This window comes from Panthera uncia, chromosome C2, assembly GCF_023721935.1.
Source record: "Panthera uncia isolate 11264 chromosome C2, Puncia_PCG_1.0, whole genome shotgun sequence".
NCBI classification, from domain to species: Eukaryota; Metazoa; Chordata; class Mammalia; order Carnivora; family Felidae; genus Panthera; species Panthera uncia.
In genome coordinates this window covers 63,851,178-63,868,429 of record NC_064810.1, presented here as the reverse complement: position 1 = coordinate 63,868,429, position 17,252 = coordinate 63,851,178, and the positions used below count along the sequence as shown (strand labels likewise).

At 40.4% G+C, this 17,252-nt stretch overlaps 1 protein-coding gene across 5 annotated transcripts in view; it reads left to right on the top strand.

Moving 5' to 3' along the window:
* Positions 1–17,252, top strand: part of IGSF11 (immunoglobulin superfamily member 11) — a 193,437-nt gene that overhangs the window by 109,146 nt on the left and 67,039 nt on the right. The gene's annotated exons all lie outside the window — the stretch shown is intronic.

Below are 17,252 nucleotides of genomic sequence, written 5' to 3'. Positions count from 1 at the left end.
TCATGTGAAAGTGTATACTTGGCATGGTATACTACTGACCTGGGGAAAGCTTTAGTAAAGGTTCCTTTCTGTTTTCCTGTTAAATTGAGCATACAAAATATTACTTACTGTAAATCTCTCACTTGTACTGTCTTGAAAACAGGAAGAAAATGTTATAAATAGAATCAAGTAAAAATCGAGTCACTTGATGAAAAAAGAAGTTAGTTCAGTGAACATTTCTTGTGTACTAGGCACTGTGAGTGGAGGTGAATACCGCTTCCTTGAGCTACTGGTAGTCTGAGGCAAGCGGACAGTCAGTAGGGTGTGGTAGGTGCTGTGGAGTCAGGGCTGCTTTGCTGTGTAAATACAGGGGGAAGACACTTTGTCCAGAAGTGAGAGGAGGAGAAGAGTCAGGAGGAGTCCCTTAGGGAGTGGGTTTTGGAACTATGGCTTGTTGAAGAGAGAACTGCACAAAGAAAGACAAAAAAGCATAAAGTGGCACAGGGAGTGCAGCTGGGTGCTCAGGTGTGCTTCATTGTAGCAGTTGTGTGTGTGACCTGCTGGTGGTGGAAGGGGAAGCTATGAATGGTGGCTCATGGAAGGCCTTTGAGTCCTGCTGAGAAACTTGGTTTATCCCTTATGGGAGAGTGAGGCCCATTCATCCCAAGGATCTATTCTAGGGTGGAGTATAAGCACATTTGCATGTTGGAAGTGCCCTCTGGGGCTGGTGGTGCACAGAATGTACTGGCGGAAGACAAGGTGAAACAGGGGCAGGTATACTAAGAGGCCGGTGCAAGGGTTCAGAGGAGAAATGATGAGGGGCCAGAACAGAAGGAACAAATGGCAGAAGAGATAAAGAGGAGACCACCAATTTAGGGGGTAAGCAATGTAGGAGGTAAACTTTCCTTGTTTTAAACGATGCTAAACATGTCCTGGGTGAATGTCTATGTTCTTGGATGCATTGGAATGGAGAATAAAGGAAGAAGATCCAACTTTGGGAGAAGATGATCAATCCAGTTTTGGACAAATTGAATTTGTTCTGCTTGAGGAACGTGGTCCAAGGGGAAGAAGACCAGTAAGCAATTCAATATATGGGTCTAGGGCTTAAAGGAGGTCAGCACCAGCAGTGTAGCTTTTCATGTGAAACTTAATTGTTAATAGTTACACAGGAAGCAAAAAGTAAAATGGTCCCTTTGTCCTTGCATTGTGACAGAGGGACAGAAATTTATAACATATCACAAATGGATCTGTCGTTAAAAATGCCTGGTAGATTACCACCTCCCTTTCTATCTCAATTCTTTCCTAAATTGAGATAGAATACTGTTATCTCCTTATTCTCTCTCAATTCCCATAGTGCCTTTTGGTTTGAAATACTGCTTTGAAATTAAATAAGATTGAATTTTGAAGGGTCTTACATTTTAATGTGATACTTTACATGACTCCTAGCTGCATTTTAATGTGGCACGGCATATCTTCCGATGCCTCTGGGAGTGCTTCAAAGTAATTTATTATTATTATTATTATTATTATTAGCTCTCAGACAAAAGTTTAGAGAAAATTATTAGAAAAATCAGGATGTATTCCCTAGGCTATAACCGGAGAAATGTAAATGTCTCAGCCACAGTGGCTTTTTGTCTTTTCCCTTGCCACAGTCTGCCTTCTCCTGGAGGCTCAGCAGGTTTAGATTAGAATCAAGGTGTTACTTGAGTGACAGTATTCAGATAAAGTTCTTGCAGCTTCGCATTTCTTTAGATAATCTTCCACACCATCACCTTTCCCCTTAACATTCCTTTACCTTTTCTCAGCTAGGAGGACAGACTTCATCTTATTTCAGAAGATCTTAGGAAATCACATTCTTGGATATTCTCATTCTGTTCCTTTGTGGTCTGTACATATTTTCCTCAATTATTCTCACGTCAGTATTGTGCTTTATGGTAATCGGTCCCTTCCTACCTCTTCCCTTTGACTATACATAGAAAATCACTGATTCCTTTCTGGCTTCCTCGAAATTATAAGTGTGTCTTTTTTTTGTTTTGTTTTTCCATCCCTCCCTCCCTTCCTCCTTTCCTCCTTCCCTCCTTTAAGGTAAAAAATATTCTAGGTCCAAGCACAACACTCCCCCCCACCCACCCAGAATATACCTGCTAAACTCCTATATTATTCTAGCCACATGACTGACCACCCTTTCCTTAAATAATTTTTGTACAGGGAAGTTCACTGTCTCATACAGCTTATTTAAATATCAAAAGGCCTCCTTTATGTAACAGGGTGATATTGTGATATGTTAACCAACGTGCTTTCTGTTCCTGGTATTTCCTGCTGCCCTCTGACAGTTTTACTTTTTCTGGTTATCAGGGGAAGAAAGAGACACCTCAGCAGAATGCAGAGAAGAGGCGAGTGTCTAGTTTTTGAATTTCAAAAATTACAAAGTCTGGGTGTGTGTGTGTAAAACAATTTGGAAAAGTCAGGAAAAACAATTTTGTAGACTATTTGAGGAAGGACAGTCAGTTGAGAGAGTGTAGGTATTGACATTGTGCTTGCAAGAAACATTTAGGAAGGTTTGATGAATTCTAGAGGTACGTTGACTTTTCCCTAAGACATCAGAGCAGAAGTGCAAAGATCAGGTTTCTGCCTCAGTTAAATGGGGGTCACAAATGAAATATAGTTTCAATAAAATAAAGTTTAGTCACAGAAAAAAATTTAAAAAAACAGTTACATTTCTTGACCATGTGATTTGTAGACTGAGATTGTATCTACTGTCTCTATGCAGTATTGAATACAGTGGAAGATTGCTTAGGTTTGGAAGCCAGTTTGATGTGGGTTTCAGTCCTGGCTCTGCCAATATCCTAGCCAGGCTACCTAATTTCTCTGAGTCTGTTTCTCTCATGTGTATAACTGGAATAACAACACCCACCCTGTGGGAGTGCTTGGATGGATCTAGACCAGTGCATTGGCTTATCCTAAACCCTCAATAATACTCTCCTTCACTTTAATTTTTCTCTTAGTACTGCCTTTTATTTTGTCTTCTCATGACTTACAGAATAGATGTAAATACTTCTTTCATGTGGTAGCCCTGCAGGTATTTGAAGACCAATATCCTTAACACTGCCTAGCACTGTGTCTTGCATATTGAGAAGCAGTGTCTCATAGTGCATTCTGGGTACACTGCTGAGTCCCAGATAGGTCACTTATTAACTTAGGTAAGTTACTTCTTTGGACCTCGATTTCTTCATTTATAAAAGTGGGGTAATAATAATAGTAACTATCTTATGGACAGTTGTAGATATTAAAGATGTTAATATATATAGAGACTTCTAGGTGCATAGTAGTTAATTAGGCATGTAGTAAGTAGTTCCTATGACAAAGATCATGCTACTTGTTAATCTGGTTGTGTTTTATTTTCCTCTTGTTTTTTTTTTTTTTTTGAGAGAGAGAGATAGCATGGATGTGAGTGGGGGAAAGGCAGAGAGAGAGGGAGAGGGAGAATCTTAAGCAGGCTCAATGTCTGGCATGGAGCCCAATGTGGGGTTTGATCTCACAACCTTGAGATCATGAGCTGAGCTGAAATTGAGAGTTGGATGCTTAATAGACAGCCACCCAGACCCCCTGTTTTCCTCTTTGGAGCCAGATCGAAGCTTCATTTTCCTGCATTCTTTGCAGTTAGGTTGGAGCCACATGTGTTCTAACTGGTAGACTGTAAGTGAGAGTGATGGATTGTGGAGACCCACATGTTGAGATGAGTGAATCACAAGATGATACGTGACCAAATCCTGAGTCACTGTTTGGAAGAGAGCTTCCAGTTCCATAGAGGATATTGTGTGAACACGAAATAGACTTTGTATAAAGCTGCTGAGATTTCAGAGTTGATTTGCTGCCAAGACATAATCTAGCCTGTATGGGTTAATGTAATATGGCTATTATTATTGATGAGACGAACACCAACACCAAATGGAAGAAATTGTTGAGTGGTCAGTTTTAGCAGAGATCTTTTTAATGAAGATTATTAAGGAGGGGAGAAGAGAGGATTTTATTAAGGAAACAAACAGGGTTGGGGCAGGGATATTAATTTTTCTTTTTGAAAGGGATTTCATATAAACTCATGTCTGAGTGATACAATTCATTACCCTTCTTTTTCTTGCCCCATATCTTAAAAATAGAAATTTTTTTTTAAAAAACCTTCCTCTATCTTGTTAAACTTAAAGCAGGTATATTCTGGAATAGTGATTAATAATTTTATTAGTGAATGAATTACATGAAGGCTGGGGATAAAACATGGGCCATCCATAAACATGGTGAAGTGACCCTTGAGGTGAAACCTGCCCAGTGGCAAAGTGTTGCCAACCGTTGTTCTGGTAGTTTCTCTGCTTCCCTGGCATGACACACAAAATGGTAAATGGATTTGGTTTTTGGGACAAGTTTTCAAGTATCTTTAAACACTTGCCACCAATAACTAGGGCTTCTCAAAATGATTTCTGTATCATTTTCCTCTTTTCAGTTATCAATCCTTCATGTATTTCTCAGATTAAGTCATAATGAAGATGGGCTAAGGAATACTAGAATAAAGTGTAAGAAAAAAAATACAGGCAAAGTATTTAGAGGTGACTTCCTTAGAGGTCTAAGCAGAACAACTTCATTTATTAATGGAAATTGATGTGTGAAAAAATATTTGACACATAGCATTACTGGATCAGTGGTCACATATATATTGTATTACCCTAGTGTCTGCCTTTGAGAACATAAGAACATGCAAACAGATGTTTCCTAAATTTTTTTAACAACAACAAAAAGATTGTGCAGTGCTGCGTTGGAGCAGCTGATAAAATTCAATGACTATCCTTTTCTACAGAGAATATTTTCTGATACTGACATTGGAGTTTTACATTGTGTGGGGGGGGGAAGCATAGACCCTCCTACGATTTTTGATTTTTTTATCTCTCCTGGTCCACTGTGGAGTGTCATGACAGTAGGAACATTGATACACACTAATAATCTGGCGAGAGGTGATATTAGGAATGAAGTAAGAGGCTTATCACTTTGGGGAATGGAGTGGCCTAGATAGATCCAGTGTTCTGAATCCCCTCCGTCTTCAGGCGGCAATGAAAAGTTTGACTCTCCCTCTTGTTTCACTAGTGGCAGGACTCTTATTCCTTTTTCTTTCACTCAGTTTCTGTCGTGGCATGGGGACTTTGTTGGAGCCCCCTGATCGTGGCAGCAGTGGTAGATGCTCCTCGGATGTACTGGGGGGGGGGGGGGGGGGGGGGGTAGGTGCAGAGAGCCCTGGCAGTTCAATTATGCTGGTGATTTCAGGGGTCATGACTTAGGGATTTCCTGTTTACAGGACCCTATTTGATAGTTCCAGCAATAGCATGATGGGTTTGAAAGGATAGCACCAAGGTTTAAGCCCGTTATTACCATAAGCCAGAAGACAGAAGTTGGGAAAAGAAACTTATTTTTAAGGGCAAAATATTGACTTTATTTTTGGACATTGAGTTTGAAGTGATGAGTGATTAACACAGTGGCTGGAAGTTTGACACTGTTAGCTGGGGCTAACAGTGATTTACATACACCATTTGTTGTTAGGCCCCAATTAAAGACACCCCCACCCCATTCTCTGTTTGATAGAATACATCTTTCAGATTATAGAGCAGGTTTGTAGACGCGTCTGATTTATTATATAAACTCTGACAAAAAACTTTTTATGAGCACATCTTCTTTTGTTCAGTAGGGGTACAAATTTATCTCTGTTAAATATAGTAAGAGAAACCAACATGAAATGAGTAAATTTTGTTTTTAAGGAAAGGTACTATTGACGAAAATAGAAAAGTGGGATAACAATTTTTAAAACATAGATTTGGCTTTGTGAACAAAATAATTTTTTTCACGGCAAACTTCCTTCAATAGGAGAGAGAGGAGCATTTCTTCTCTGTCACATTTAATCTGTAGCCATCTGCTGCTGTATCTCATTATGTTCTTCATGTAATTAGAGCAATTAGGATGAAGCTTGCACTATATATTGGTCTTGGAATGAGGGTTGAGCTATTTGCAGGCTTATTTTGAAAGACTGGAGATTAATGACCTAATCTTTTAGGTAAACTGATGGAAACTGAAAAGTGTTTAAGCTAGTAAGAGAATAAGGGCATTATCTGTAATGTTGCCTTCTTATCACCATGGTAACTAGCTATCTCGACAAGTAAATTTAAAAAAAAATTTAAGCTTATTTATTTATTTTGAGAAGGACAGAGACAGCACGAGTAGGGGAGGGGAAGAAAGAAAGGAGAGACAGAGAATCTCAAGCACCATCAGCATGGAGCCCAGCATGGGGCTTGAACCCACGAAACCATGAGATCATGACCTGACCTGAAACCAAGAGTCAGATGCTCAATCGACTGAGCCATCCAGGTGCACCCCGACAAGTAAATTTTTAATAAGATTAACTCAAAAGATGATGGAAAAGAAAAGATTGTAGAAGAAAGAGAGGATATGGGCTCTGTGGTCTGGGGATTATGGTGGAAAGCTCTCTCCAGATTTTTGACGTTGAACTGGGTGGAAGGAGGGGATGGAGAAAAGGAGCAAGGGGAATGAAAAGAGGCAGTGTTAATCAGAGATGTGCAAAACCCTTTTGGGAAGCCAGTCACATGAATGTGATTTGAACACTGAAGAAGGGCAAGGGGATTAGGAACCATAACCACCAAAAATAAGGGATCCTTTGGATAGGATGGCAGTGCTGTTTCACACACCGACCTAGGATTAATATGCATTCTATATCCTGGAAGGGGCTTCTTCTTCTTTTCAATGTTAATTTATTCATTTTGAGAGAGAGAGAGAGAGAGAGAGAGAGCGAGCGAGCGAGCAAGGGAGGGGCAGAGAGAGAGAGAGGGAGGGAGAGAATTCCAAACAGGCTCTGTGCTGTCAGTGCAGAGTCCGACATGGGGCTCGGTCCCAGGAATCATAAGACCATGACCTGAGCTGAAATCAAGAGTTGCATGCTTAACCAGCTAAGCCACCCAGGTGCCCTTAGAAGGGGCTTCTTGTACGGGCTGACAGTTCTTTCTTCCTGCTCTGTTTCCTTCTCTGCCTTCTTTGTCTTCATTGCAATTGACATTAGTAATAATTAATAGCATTATTATTAATAACACATTCCCAATAAGTCAACTATTGCATTGTTTTTCCCACTGATATTTCTCGAGTCTTTACTCCAATTCAACCTACTTTTGGCCACCAAATACATTTTTATAAAGTATTACTTCATCTTTGATTCTTTTTATGAAGGTTCTGTATTGCCCAAAATACCAGACTTCTTATCCTGCCATTCAGGGTACCCTGAAGGGAGCCTGACCCACATTATCACCCTCAGCTCAACTGCTTGTATCCTATTTCCAGCTAGTCTAGCGTCTTCCATGCCTTAAAAATGTTTATGTTCATCTCTGCTGTTGCTTCTCTGCTCATGCTGTTGGTCTTGTCTGAAAACCCCGTTGTTTCTCTAAGGTCTTATGTAGTACTCCACTTTTCTAATTATTTTCTACCACTATTTGCTCTTGTATAGTCTTCACGGTGCTCAGAATAGTTGTTTGTGATGTAGTGGATGCAGAAAAGCTGGTGGTGATTAAACCATAGAACTTTAGAAGTGGAAGAAACTTTAGAGATCAAGATGACCCATCTTGTTTTGAATTTCGAGTAGTGGTAGGACTAGGTCTTTGGGAACTCAGGCAGTCAAGTCAGCCTAAAGAAATGAGTTGGGTCTTTATTTCATTTCTTTTTAAAATCTGCTGTCAGAGTCCTTGTATTATTGAATTGTACCATGCTCACGCGGTTGACAGAGAAAGCCATTTTTTTCCAGTTTTGAGGGGATTCATCCCGGATGTGTTGAGTGTGGTTAGCTTCTGGGTGTGTGCCCAGTGCTGTATGCATGGAACAATTAGTTCTAGGGGCTGTCCATGCTCTACTCTATTTAGACCAGGACTCATTTTATGTGTGCCAGGCCACCGCTGAGCTTGGCACATGGTGGTGGGCAGGAGAGGCCTGCTTGCCTCTCTGCATATGACAAGTTCTGCTGCTGTGGGGTGGAGCATATGCCTGGGTGAGAGATCTTGCGGGAGAGAGCAGCAGAAAGAACAAAACACTGGGAACGAGGGACTGAGAATGAGCGTAGGAGCAGAAAGAAAAGGAGGTGTTGACAATAGAGGGTTCCTGGTATGAACGGCTAGAGTGGACCAGGCTTGTGATGTCTTTCACACTGTAATGCACCTTTACCTAGGTCCTAGCAACACCTGGAGGCTTCTGGCTTCAGTCTTTATTTCATTGTGGCATGACTTATGCCTTGTCCCAACCCTACTTGAGGAAAGTGTTAATTCTTTACTAAAGAATGTATTTAGTTCTCCAGGGGCTCCTGAACTCTTTAATTTGCCTTTAGTTTATGACAGTGAGACCATGGTCTGCATATCTGAAACTGTTCCATTTGTCCTTGAATTACCCGCCCCCACCTTCCCTGAGCATTTAGCTATAGCTTTTATAAATTCAGTGATGGCATCTGCCCAAAGTGACCAGGACATAGCTGTCCAGCCTTGTGCCCATACTTTATGTTTCAGGCACATGGACTATGTTTCTTCCAAATGTCAGATTTATAGAGTGTCAGGATTTGCACAGATGATGAAATCCTCTCATTTAACAACTATTTATTGAATAGTATTCTCATCTAAAAAATGTGAAGATTCTTGCCTTCATGGAGCCTTCATTTTAGCAGGGAGAGACAGACAATAAACATTGAACGTAACAAATCAAATGTGTAGTATGTTAGGAGGTGATACATACGTTGGGGAACAGAAAAAGCAGAGAATGGTAAGGGAGTGACTTGAAAATATGTGAACGGGATGATAGTTTAGTATTTCAGTTTGAATACATTTAAACCTTATATTGAAACAAATATAATTTGAAGAGATTGTGGCTTTTCCTGTGTTTTTAGATTAGAGGACCATGAGGTGTCAGGCATTTCGATTCTTGTTTATAGATCTTAGAGGTATATAATTGACCATTTAGTCCTGGCCATTTGGGGCTGGAGAGAAGGATAGGAACAAACTGAAAAATCTCTAATCTAACCCAAAATTTAGTGTAAAGAAGCTCCAGTGTAATATAGTGTAATAATGATTTCAGGAGTAAGATTTAGTGATTCATCACTTACGTATAACACCCAGTGCTCATCCCAACAAGTGACCTCCTTAACGCTCATCACCCATTTAGCCCATCGCCCCACCCAACACCCCTCCAGTAAACCTCAGTATTTAAGAATTTCTTATGGTTTGTATGTTATTTGGGGAGCATGTTAATTTAAACATGTCATTCTTCAATTTTTATTTATACATGAAAATGTTCACTTGCCAGGGAAGGCTTAAAAAGGTGGTGAGTGGAGAAAGGGTAAATTTCCTTTATCCCCTAACTATACTTTCAAGTCTTTTATTTTACTTTATTCTTCCAGTCACTTCTTTTTAAGATAATCAGTGTTATTGAAATGAGGAAACACATCTCAGAATTAAGATCAAACAACATGGCCTGACATAATTCTGGATTTTTGATGTTCTGTTTTTCATGTGCATGCATAAACCTAAGATGTTTTCCTTTGGGTCTTTATTTCCTGAATTTTTACTCCCTGAAGTTTGCTAATCTGACTGACGCTGACCTAATAATTTATAATGTGAAAAATGTCTCTCTGCCCCTAACAACATAGCATGCCGTAAGTGCCTCTGGTGTACTTCAGTCATTCCCGTGCTTTAATTGACTCTTACCTGTATTTTTTCCAGTTATCAGCTGGGCAGAGTTAATGAGGTAGCAGTAGGTACATCTGTCAGTTCCAAGGCTCACCAGGACTCGCCTTAGGCTTTGGGAGGGTGTGTAAATCTGGGACCAGTGTTTGTTATTGTCAGCATTATTGTTGTCCATTCTGCTTCTAACGGCCCAAATGCTGCAGAGATAGCACAGCAATATTCTCAGTCTATTTTCCAGCTAACTGTTATTTTTCAAAGAGAAAATAACCTAGGGACCTGTTCTTACTTAAGAAGGGACCACGTAATGGAGAACTGTGAACGGAAGGGCGTATTTTAGTGTTTGAAATTTTAAATACTTATTTAAAAGATTAGTTGTGCTTTCTCTTTCATAAGGTATTTGAAATCCGATAGTATTTGAAAGCCATAGTAGTGAATGTATTACTGAGAAATACCTCAGTACCTACAGTACCAACTCTTAGAATAAGTCTTGAGGCCTTTTTTGCTGGTATTTTATTTTTCTTAAGTAGCCTCCATGCTTGGTGTGGGTCTGAACTCATGACCCTGAGATCAAGACCTGAGCCAAGAACGAGGGTGCATGCTTGATGCTGGTGTTTTAAATCATCACCTTGAACTAGAAAAACCTGTGTGAATATAATTCCAAACCAAATTTAGAACCTTTCCATTCTACACTGGCTTCTGTTTTGATAATGCATTTATTGTCCTAATCTCAAAGGCTGGAAATCCTGGGTTGCTTTCATTTCCTTTTTTATTCAGTATCCTCTGTTTCTGTCAAACATTCCTGACAGTTTATTCTTTTAGTGTCTCTAAGCTCACCTATTAATTCTCTATTCCCAAAGATACCCTGGTTCAGGTCCTCTTTACTTCCTGCCTAGTTTGATGTGATAACGTTTCAGGTATTAACCAGTGCCTCTTCCAATTGTTTCCTATTAAACATACACTTTGTCTAATTTGGCAGTCTGAATTATTTTTTAAGAAAAAGATAAACACACCACCAAAGAGTCCAATTCTTGACTTGTGAATTTTAGAAGTCGAGTCCCAGGCATAGAGGGAATTGGTCTGGAGGATTCCAAATCAGTTCTTTCCTTCCTCAGAAGAGCCAGGCTTGGAATGGTGGCCTGTGGGCACCTCCTGTGCCCAGCATGATTAGAGAACAGGAGAGATGGCCATGAGAGCTGCCTGCTTGGTTGGACCTGAGACAGCTTTGCCAGTTTCTATGGCAAGGATGACTTAGGGGCACCGAGGAAGGAAGGATCTGGGTAGACCTGCTGGTGGAAGAGCTTCAGATGTTTGCAGGGGTAAATGACCTCCACCTGTCCTGTCCCCACAACTCCCAAGTCTAGCATTTTGTAATCCTCTGCAATTTAGATGTAACCCTTGAGAAAGAGGAGACCAGAAATTGAGATCATCTTGAATTGACTGAAATTGAGTTTTTGCCATTAAGTGGAATGGGGGCCTTAAAATGGGAAATGAAGCTTACCTATACAGACATAAACTATGATTTCATCTGTTTATGAAATTATGATTTCATCTGTTTGTGCTTTGCAGGAGTATCTGTTATATGAGTTCCTTTCCAGGACTGCCTCTGTAATCGCGCTGCTTTTAGTAGAGGAGTCTACCATGGCAGTTTGTGGTACATGGCCTGGATATCCAGATTCTTTGTATTCTGGTTCTACCCCATTGTTTCCCGCTGGTCTCCAGCTCAGACTGTAGGAAGGCCAGTCTCCTCATTAGCCTCAGTCTGACACATGACTTCTTAGCTTCCTACACAGCCTTTTTTTCTTTGCTTATATTTCTCTTCCTTACTTACATTCAGACAGGTGTGGTCCCCTCCCCTTCTCTTTGTTTGCTCGTCTAAATCGTACCCCTTTTCAAGGTTCAGCCCAGATTATGCTACCTCTTAAAAGCCTTTATCTTCATATTCACAATGGTGTTGGTTTAAACAAAAAATTTACAATACCACTCAGCACCTAGTTACATATTATTTGTTCCTTGATTTTTGTTCTATAGCCATTCGGTTTTTGTTTTGTTTTGTTTTTTTAACATCCAACTAGATGATAAGCTTCTTAGGAATATGGAGCATGCAACCATATTTTTCTTGCATTCTCTTGAATGCTAGCACATGGTGAACATAGAGTAGATAGTGAAAAATTATTCATTAATTAATAGGATAGAAAGCATTGTTGCTTACATTGTGCATGAGATGAATTTTATCTTTTATCTGTTTTATTCTTTATATATTTCTATATCTCTACCACTCTGGTAGTTAAATTAAAGAAACAAGCAGTGGGTGGATGTACTGTGCATGTCTCTGAAAAGTAAAACAAAGCTGATTTGCTCTATTTTTAGAAAGCTTGATGGTGCTCATTTTTCAAGAGTCACTTAAAAATGGGTAGCTAAATAAGCACTCTGAGTATTTCTAGTGCAGTGGTGTACTTGGGCACAAAGGCCTTTGGAGTATAGGCATCGCAGATTTAACATCTTGAGTTCATGCTCGCTCCAAGTTATTGAAGGGTAAAGAAAGCTAATGCTCCATCTTAACTTTTTTAATTATGAAGAGTTATCTGACATTAATTAGGGTCCCTTTTTGACACAACTTCAAAAAATAATTTTGTGGGTTGCCTGGGTGGCTCAGTCAGTTAGGTGTCTGACTCTTGATCTCAGCTCAGGTCTTGATCTCAGGGCTGTGAGTTCAAGCCCTGCACTGGGCTCCACGCTGGGCCTGGAGCCTACCAAAAAGAAAATTCATCACAGATTTTAGTTCTGGGTTTCACATGTTTGCTTAAAAGAAACTCAGGTGTTTTCCTGCTCTGTTCTGTACTTTCTTTTTTATTCAATGTTAGGAGCCTTTTCATAGAAGGTCCTCCTGTGTTAGATGTTAGAGAGGCTGGATCTTCTTTTTCCATATCACTTCCCTGGCTGTAATGATTCCCTGAAGGCCCAGGGCAGGCAGAAGACCCAGGGAAGGAAGGAGCAGAAACCTGAGAGGCTTCAGGCACACAGAGATGCTATCCTATTTCCCCGCCCTCCCCTCCCCCAACAATGCATTGGTTTTCCCCTGTCCCACTGGAGAGCACAAAACCCATTTTGCAGAAGGAGGTCATATGTCCCTCTTTGGGGATTACCTATAAAACATGTATCCTTTTTCATATATAAAAACATACAGTACATCTAATATTTTTTAACTTGAAATGATCCCTTACAAGTAATTTGAGCTTTGTAATACTCTAAGGCAATCTTATTTGAGGTACTTTTTTTTTTTTTTTTATTAAGAAGTGCTCAAAAAATTATACTCGTGGACGTGCACACACACATTTTCCTACTGTAATGACCTTGGTAATAGTCTGTCACAGTAAGGTTATTGGAGAGTGTGTCCTTGTTGTGAGAATAACAAGAAAGAACATGCATTAACTTTGGGGGGAATCCTTCCCTCACTCAGTGGTGCTGCTTGCCAGTGCATAATAAAAAAAATAAATAGAAAACTTCTACAAAGAAAAAACGGTACAACTAGATTTATTCACTTGCTTGTTCATTCACTTACTTATTTCACATGTTTCAATAAGTGCTGAGGAGAAAAAGCACCCGGTGCCTGAAACAGAATGCCTAGGAAGCCTTTCTGAGAGGGGTCTTTAAGGAAGTGATGTCTGAGCTGAGACCTGGAAATTAAGTAGGAGGCAGACAGTGGAGGTGAGGAGGCTGGGCACTGCTGGGCGTGCAGCATGGCATCTGAGGGTAAGGGAGGCGGGAGGTGGAGGCAGCTTCCTTCAGAGATGCTTATATTTAATTTTTAAAAGATAATTTTTGCATTCATGTTTGACATATAGCTGTGGAAAGTGAGATCCTTTGTTTTGCGTAGTCAATTTGTTGAGGCCTCAGATCCTAGGAAGTCATGTCTCTTAAAAGAGAATGTAGAGGAAGGCCAGAGGAGAGATGTGACACAGATCATACTATGCTCAGTGGCTTTTAAAAACTTGTTCCTCTTTTACTGCCAAATAATGAGTGGAATACCTAGGCATTTACTTGACAGGTTTCATATTTATATATATTTTGTGTTTTAGTTAGATGATTAGGCATTAATTCTTGAAACTCAGTCTATTTGGCATTCCCATATTTTTAGTAAGCTTTAGAATTCATGTTCTCTCACTGAGAATACAACAGTATGGCTGAGTTAGAGCCCTCCTTCGGCCCTGAGTTAACTTTGGAGTGTACTCTTTTTGTTGTTGTTGTTGTTGTTGTTTTGTTTTGTTTTGTTTTCCTTTCCCTTTCTCAGCTTATCTGTTGGGTAGAATTACAGAGGTAGGTAGGTGGGAGCAGTTGCCTCTTCTTCACGTGGTGCTGTGTTACCACCTCCTGTGCAGGCAGAGCCCTGTACATTCAGAGATGTCCTGGGAATGGAAGTCAGAGAGAGGAGTACTGGGCTGGCGTGGCTAAGCGGTGGATATGCAGTTTATGAAGAGGTAAATTGGATGATAATGACTAGGAAGTGGCACATACTTTTTCACTTGACTGTCTTAAATGTAAATCTGGTCCTTATTCATGTAATCTGGCTGCTTTTGATTTGTGTAAATATATAATCTTTGATATATTGTCCTAATGCTGCCTTTGTACTAACCTGAGTCTGGAAATCCTTATATGTACGTCATGGGAGATTCATGCTACGGAGGTGAAAGTTGCCTTTTAAATTCCCTAGTAAGCACATTGTCAGATGCTTGATAAAGAAAGGGGAAACAAATCAGGAACGCCAGATGTCTTTTGGTAGACTTACCAAATCATTTCTGATTTTTAACTGGTATAGAATATAATTAAGATAAACCAAAGAACTCAGTCGAAAGAAGCCGTGGTATAGGGAAAGCAGTGTGGAGTCAGGGGCCTTTTAACACCCTTGCTTTGCCACAAATGAGCTAGGTGATTTTGGACTGAATACTTAGTCTGAGATGTTTCCTCACCTGTGAAATGGAGATAACAATACCTGCCTGGTTAAGGTCCTTTGTGAGCATGATACGTGTGAAAGTGCCCAGCATAGTGGTTCATGCTCCCTAACCTTCACGTGAACTTAATTAAATAATTGTTCAGCACATATGTTTGCAAGGTTAAGTATGCTGGTAAGATAGCCCTGGTCCCTATCCCTGAGCAGTTTACAGTTCACTAGTTTGGGGACCAGCTCCCTCGTAGTTGCCCCATTTGTTCGAAAAGCCCCAGCAGTGTCGTTTCCGCACTATGCTTTGAGTCAGTGGCCAGACCGGTGGTCATTCGCAGGGTCCCGCGTCAGGCAGTGGACCACGTGACAGGAAGCTCACTGTATGGCCATGCTGAGGGACCACACGTGATCAGGGAGTGCAGAAATTGTCCTGGTTTGGCTGCTTCCCAGGTGGGTGACGTGGGGGTGAGTCCGCTGGCATCGGGTTGGGCGGAAGAGAGCCTATAGAGCCACACAGCAGCCACTCAGCCTGCGGACATTGTTTGCTGAAAACTGTGATGGGCTCTGAAGGGGGGCTGGCAAGGTAAAATCTAGTAAGAGGGGAGGCATCTGATGCTGGTTTTGTATTCTGCATTTCATACACAAAAGGAGACCGTATTTGTGTGCAGTGAAACGGATTCTGATTGTATTTGTATCACACTAGTTTCATTGATTGGCACTACTGCAGTTCTGTCCACTAAATTCTTCTCACTTTTCTCTTTTATTCTCCTTTCTGTGCCCTTTTTCTTCCCCTTTCTTAATCTCCTGGTCTGGTCTTTTCGGAAGGCTGTGACCTTTTCCACCTTGAGAACTCAGCTGCTGAGCATAAAGCACGTTGGCCTTTCCTCACCTTTCTTCCATCTCTCTAAAATGGTGCTTCTGTTGCTATGCAGTAAACGTGTTCTTAGGTGCTTCCTTAATTCAAAACATAAACTACACTATTTTGGGGGAATTTTAGTAGATATTGGATAGTATAAAGGAGAAAATTAAAATTACCCACCATACTTTAGCACCTAGAGGTCCCATCTGTTAAAAGTTTTGGCATATTCTCTCTGTCTCTTAAAACATTATTTGGTAAACAGTTGGATTTTCAGTGCAACTCACATAGATTTTCTACATTTAGAAAATAACACTGACATATTTATGTATGATCTCTGATAATTTGGGACTATTTCTCTCCAAGAATCACAGTCACTTCTATAGGAAAGTGGGTGTGTTTTTTTTAAACACATCTTGTGTAAGATTACTATGAACACTAACCTTGGCTCATTTTTGGGCCAAAAAAGAATTGAAGTAGGAATCAAGAGAAGAGCTCTTCCATTTATAATTTATGACACATATTAGATGTTCAACAAATAGTTCATTTTCTTTCTCTTTTCTCTTACCTTTTCCTCTTTTTCTTTTTAAGAAATTTTTTTTAAAATTTTTTTTAACGTTTATATATTTTTGAGACAGAGAGAGACAGAACGGGGGAGGGTCAGAGAGAGAGGGAGACACAGAATCTGAAACAGGCTCCAGGCTCTGAGCAGTCAGCACAGAGCCCGACGCGGGGCTCGAATTCACGGACTGCGAGGTCGTGACCTGAGCCGAAGTCGGACGCCCAACCAACTGAGCCACCCAGGCGCCCCTCTTTTTAAGAAATTAAAAAAAAATTTATTTATTTTTGAGAGGCCGAGACAGAGCGCAAGTGGGGGAGAGGCAGAGAGAGAGGGAGACACAGAATCTGAAGCAGGCTCCAGGCTCTGAGCTGTCAGCACAGAGCCCGACACGGGGCTTGAACTCCTGAACCACGAGACCATGACCTGAGCCAAAGACGGATACTTAACTGACTGAGCCACCCAGGCACCCCCTTCTTTTTATTTTCTTATGAATTTATCTAAGGAATGGAACCCCAGTAGAACTCTGGGGTGCTTTGTGGGACGCAAGTTAGAACTTCAGTGTGGCTCCTTAGAAGACGTACCGATTCATCTAAATGAGAGGCTCCTGCCGTAGGGGTATCTACATCCTCTAAAATTGTATGCCGAAGTATATTTACATGTGGGCCTTTCTGGGAAGAGAATTGGTCCCTGAGTTTCATCAGCTTTTCAAATGATTCTGTCACCAGGAAACAGATTCAAGATTTAAACCTAAGATCTGATTGTGGCTAGTCTACTCTGGACAAGGCACATAACCTTTCTTAAAAGAAGAGAAATTACTTGTGCACAGAGTACATGGAAATTGTAAAAAAAAGAAATTAAATAAATTTATGACAAATTGAGTTTAGGGTCAGAAAAAAGTTAAGGGATGGTTTACTGTCAATCTGAACCACATAAACTGTTGTTACTGTATTCTAGCTGTGAGCTGTGGGATTTGGGTAACAAATAGATACTGTAAGGAAACATTTTTTATGAAGAATTTCAAACACAATAATGAGTTTTTGTATAATCTTCTATAAGCCCTTATAAAATGGATAAAAATTTCATTTGTGTGAGATGGTTTAAAAGTGATCTTATTTGGAATTAAAATATGTTGCATTACCTATGAAAGAGCCCATATGCTGAAAG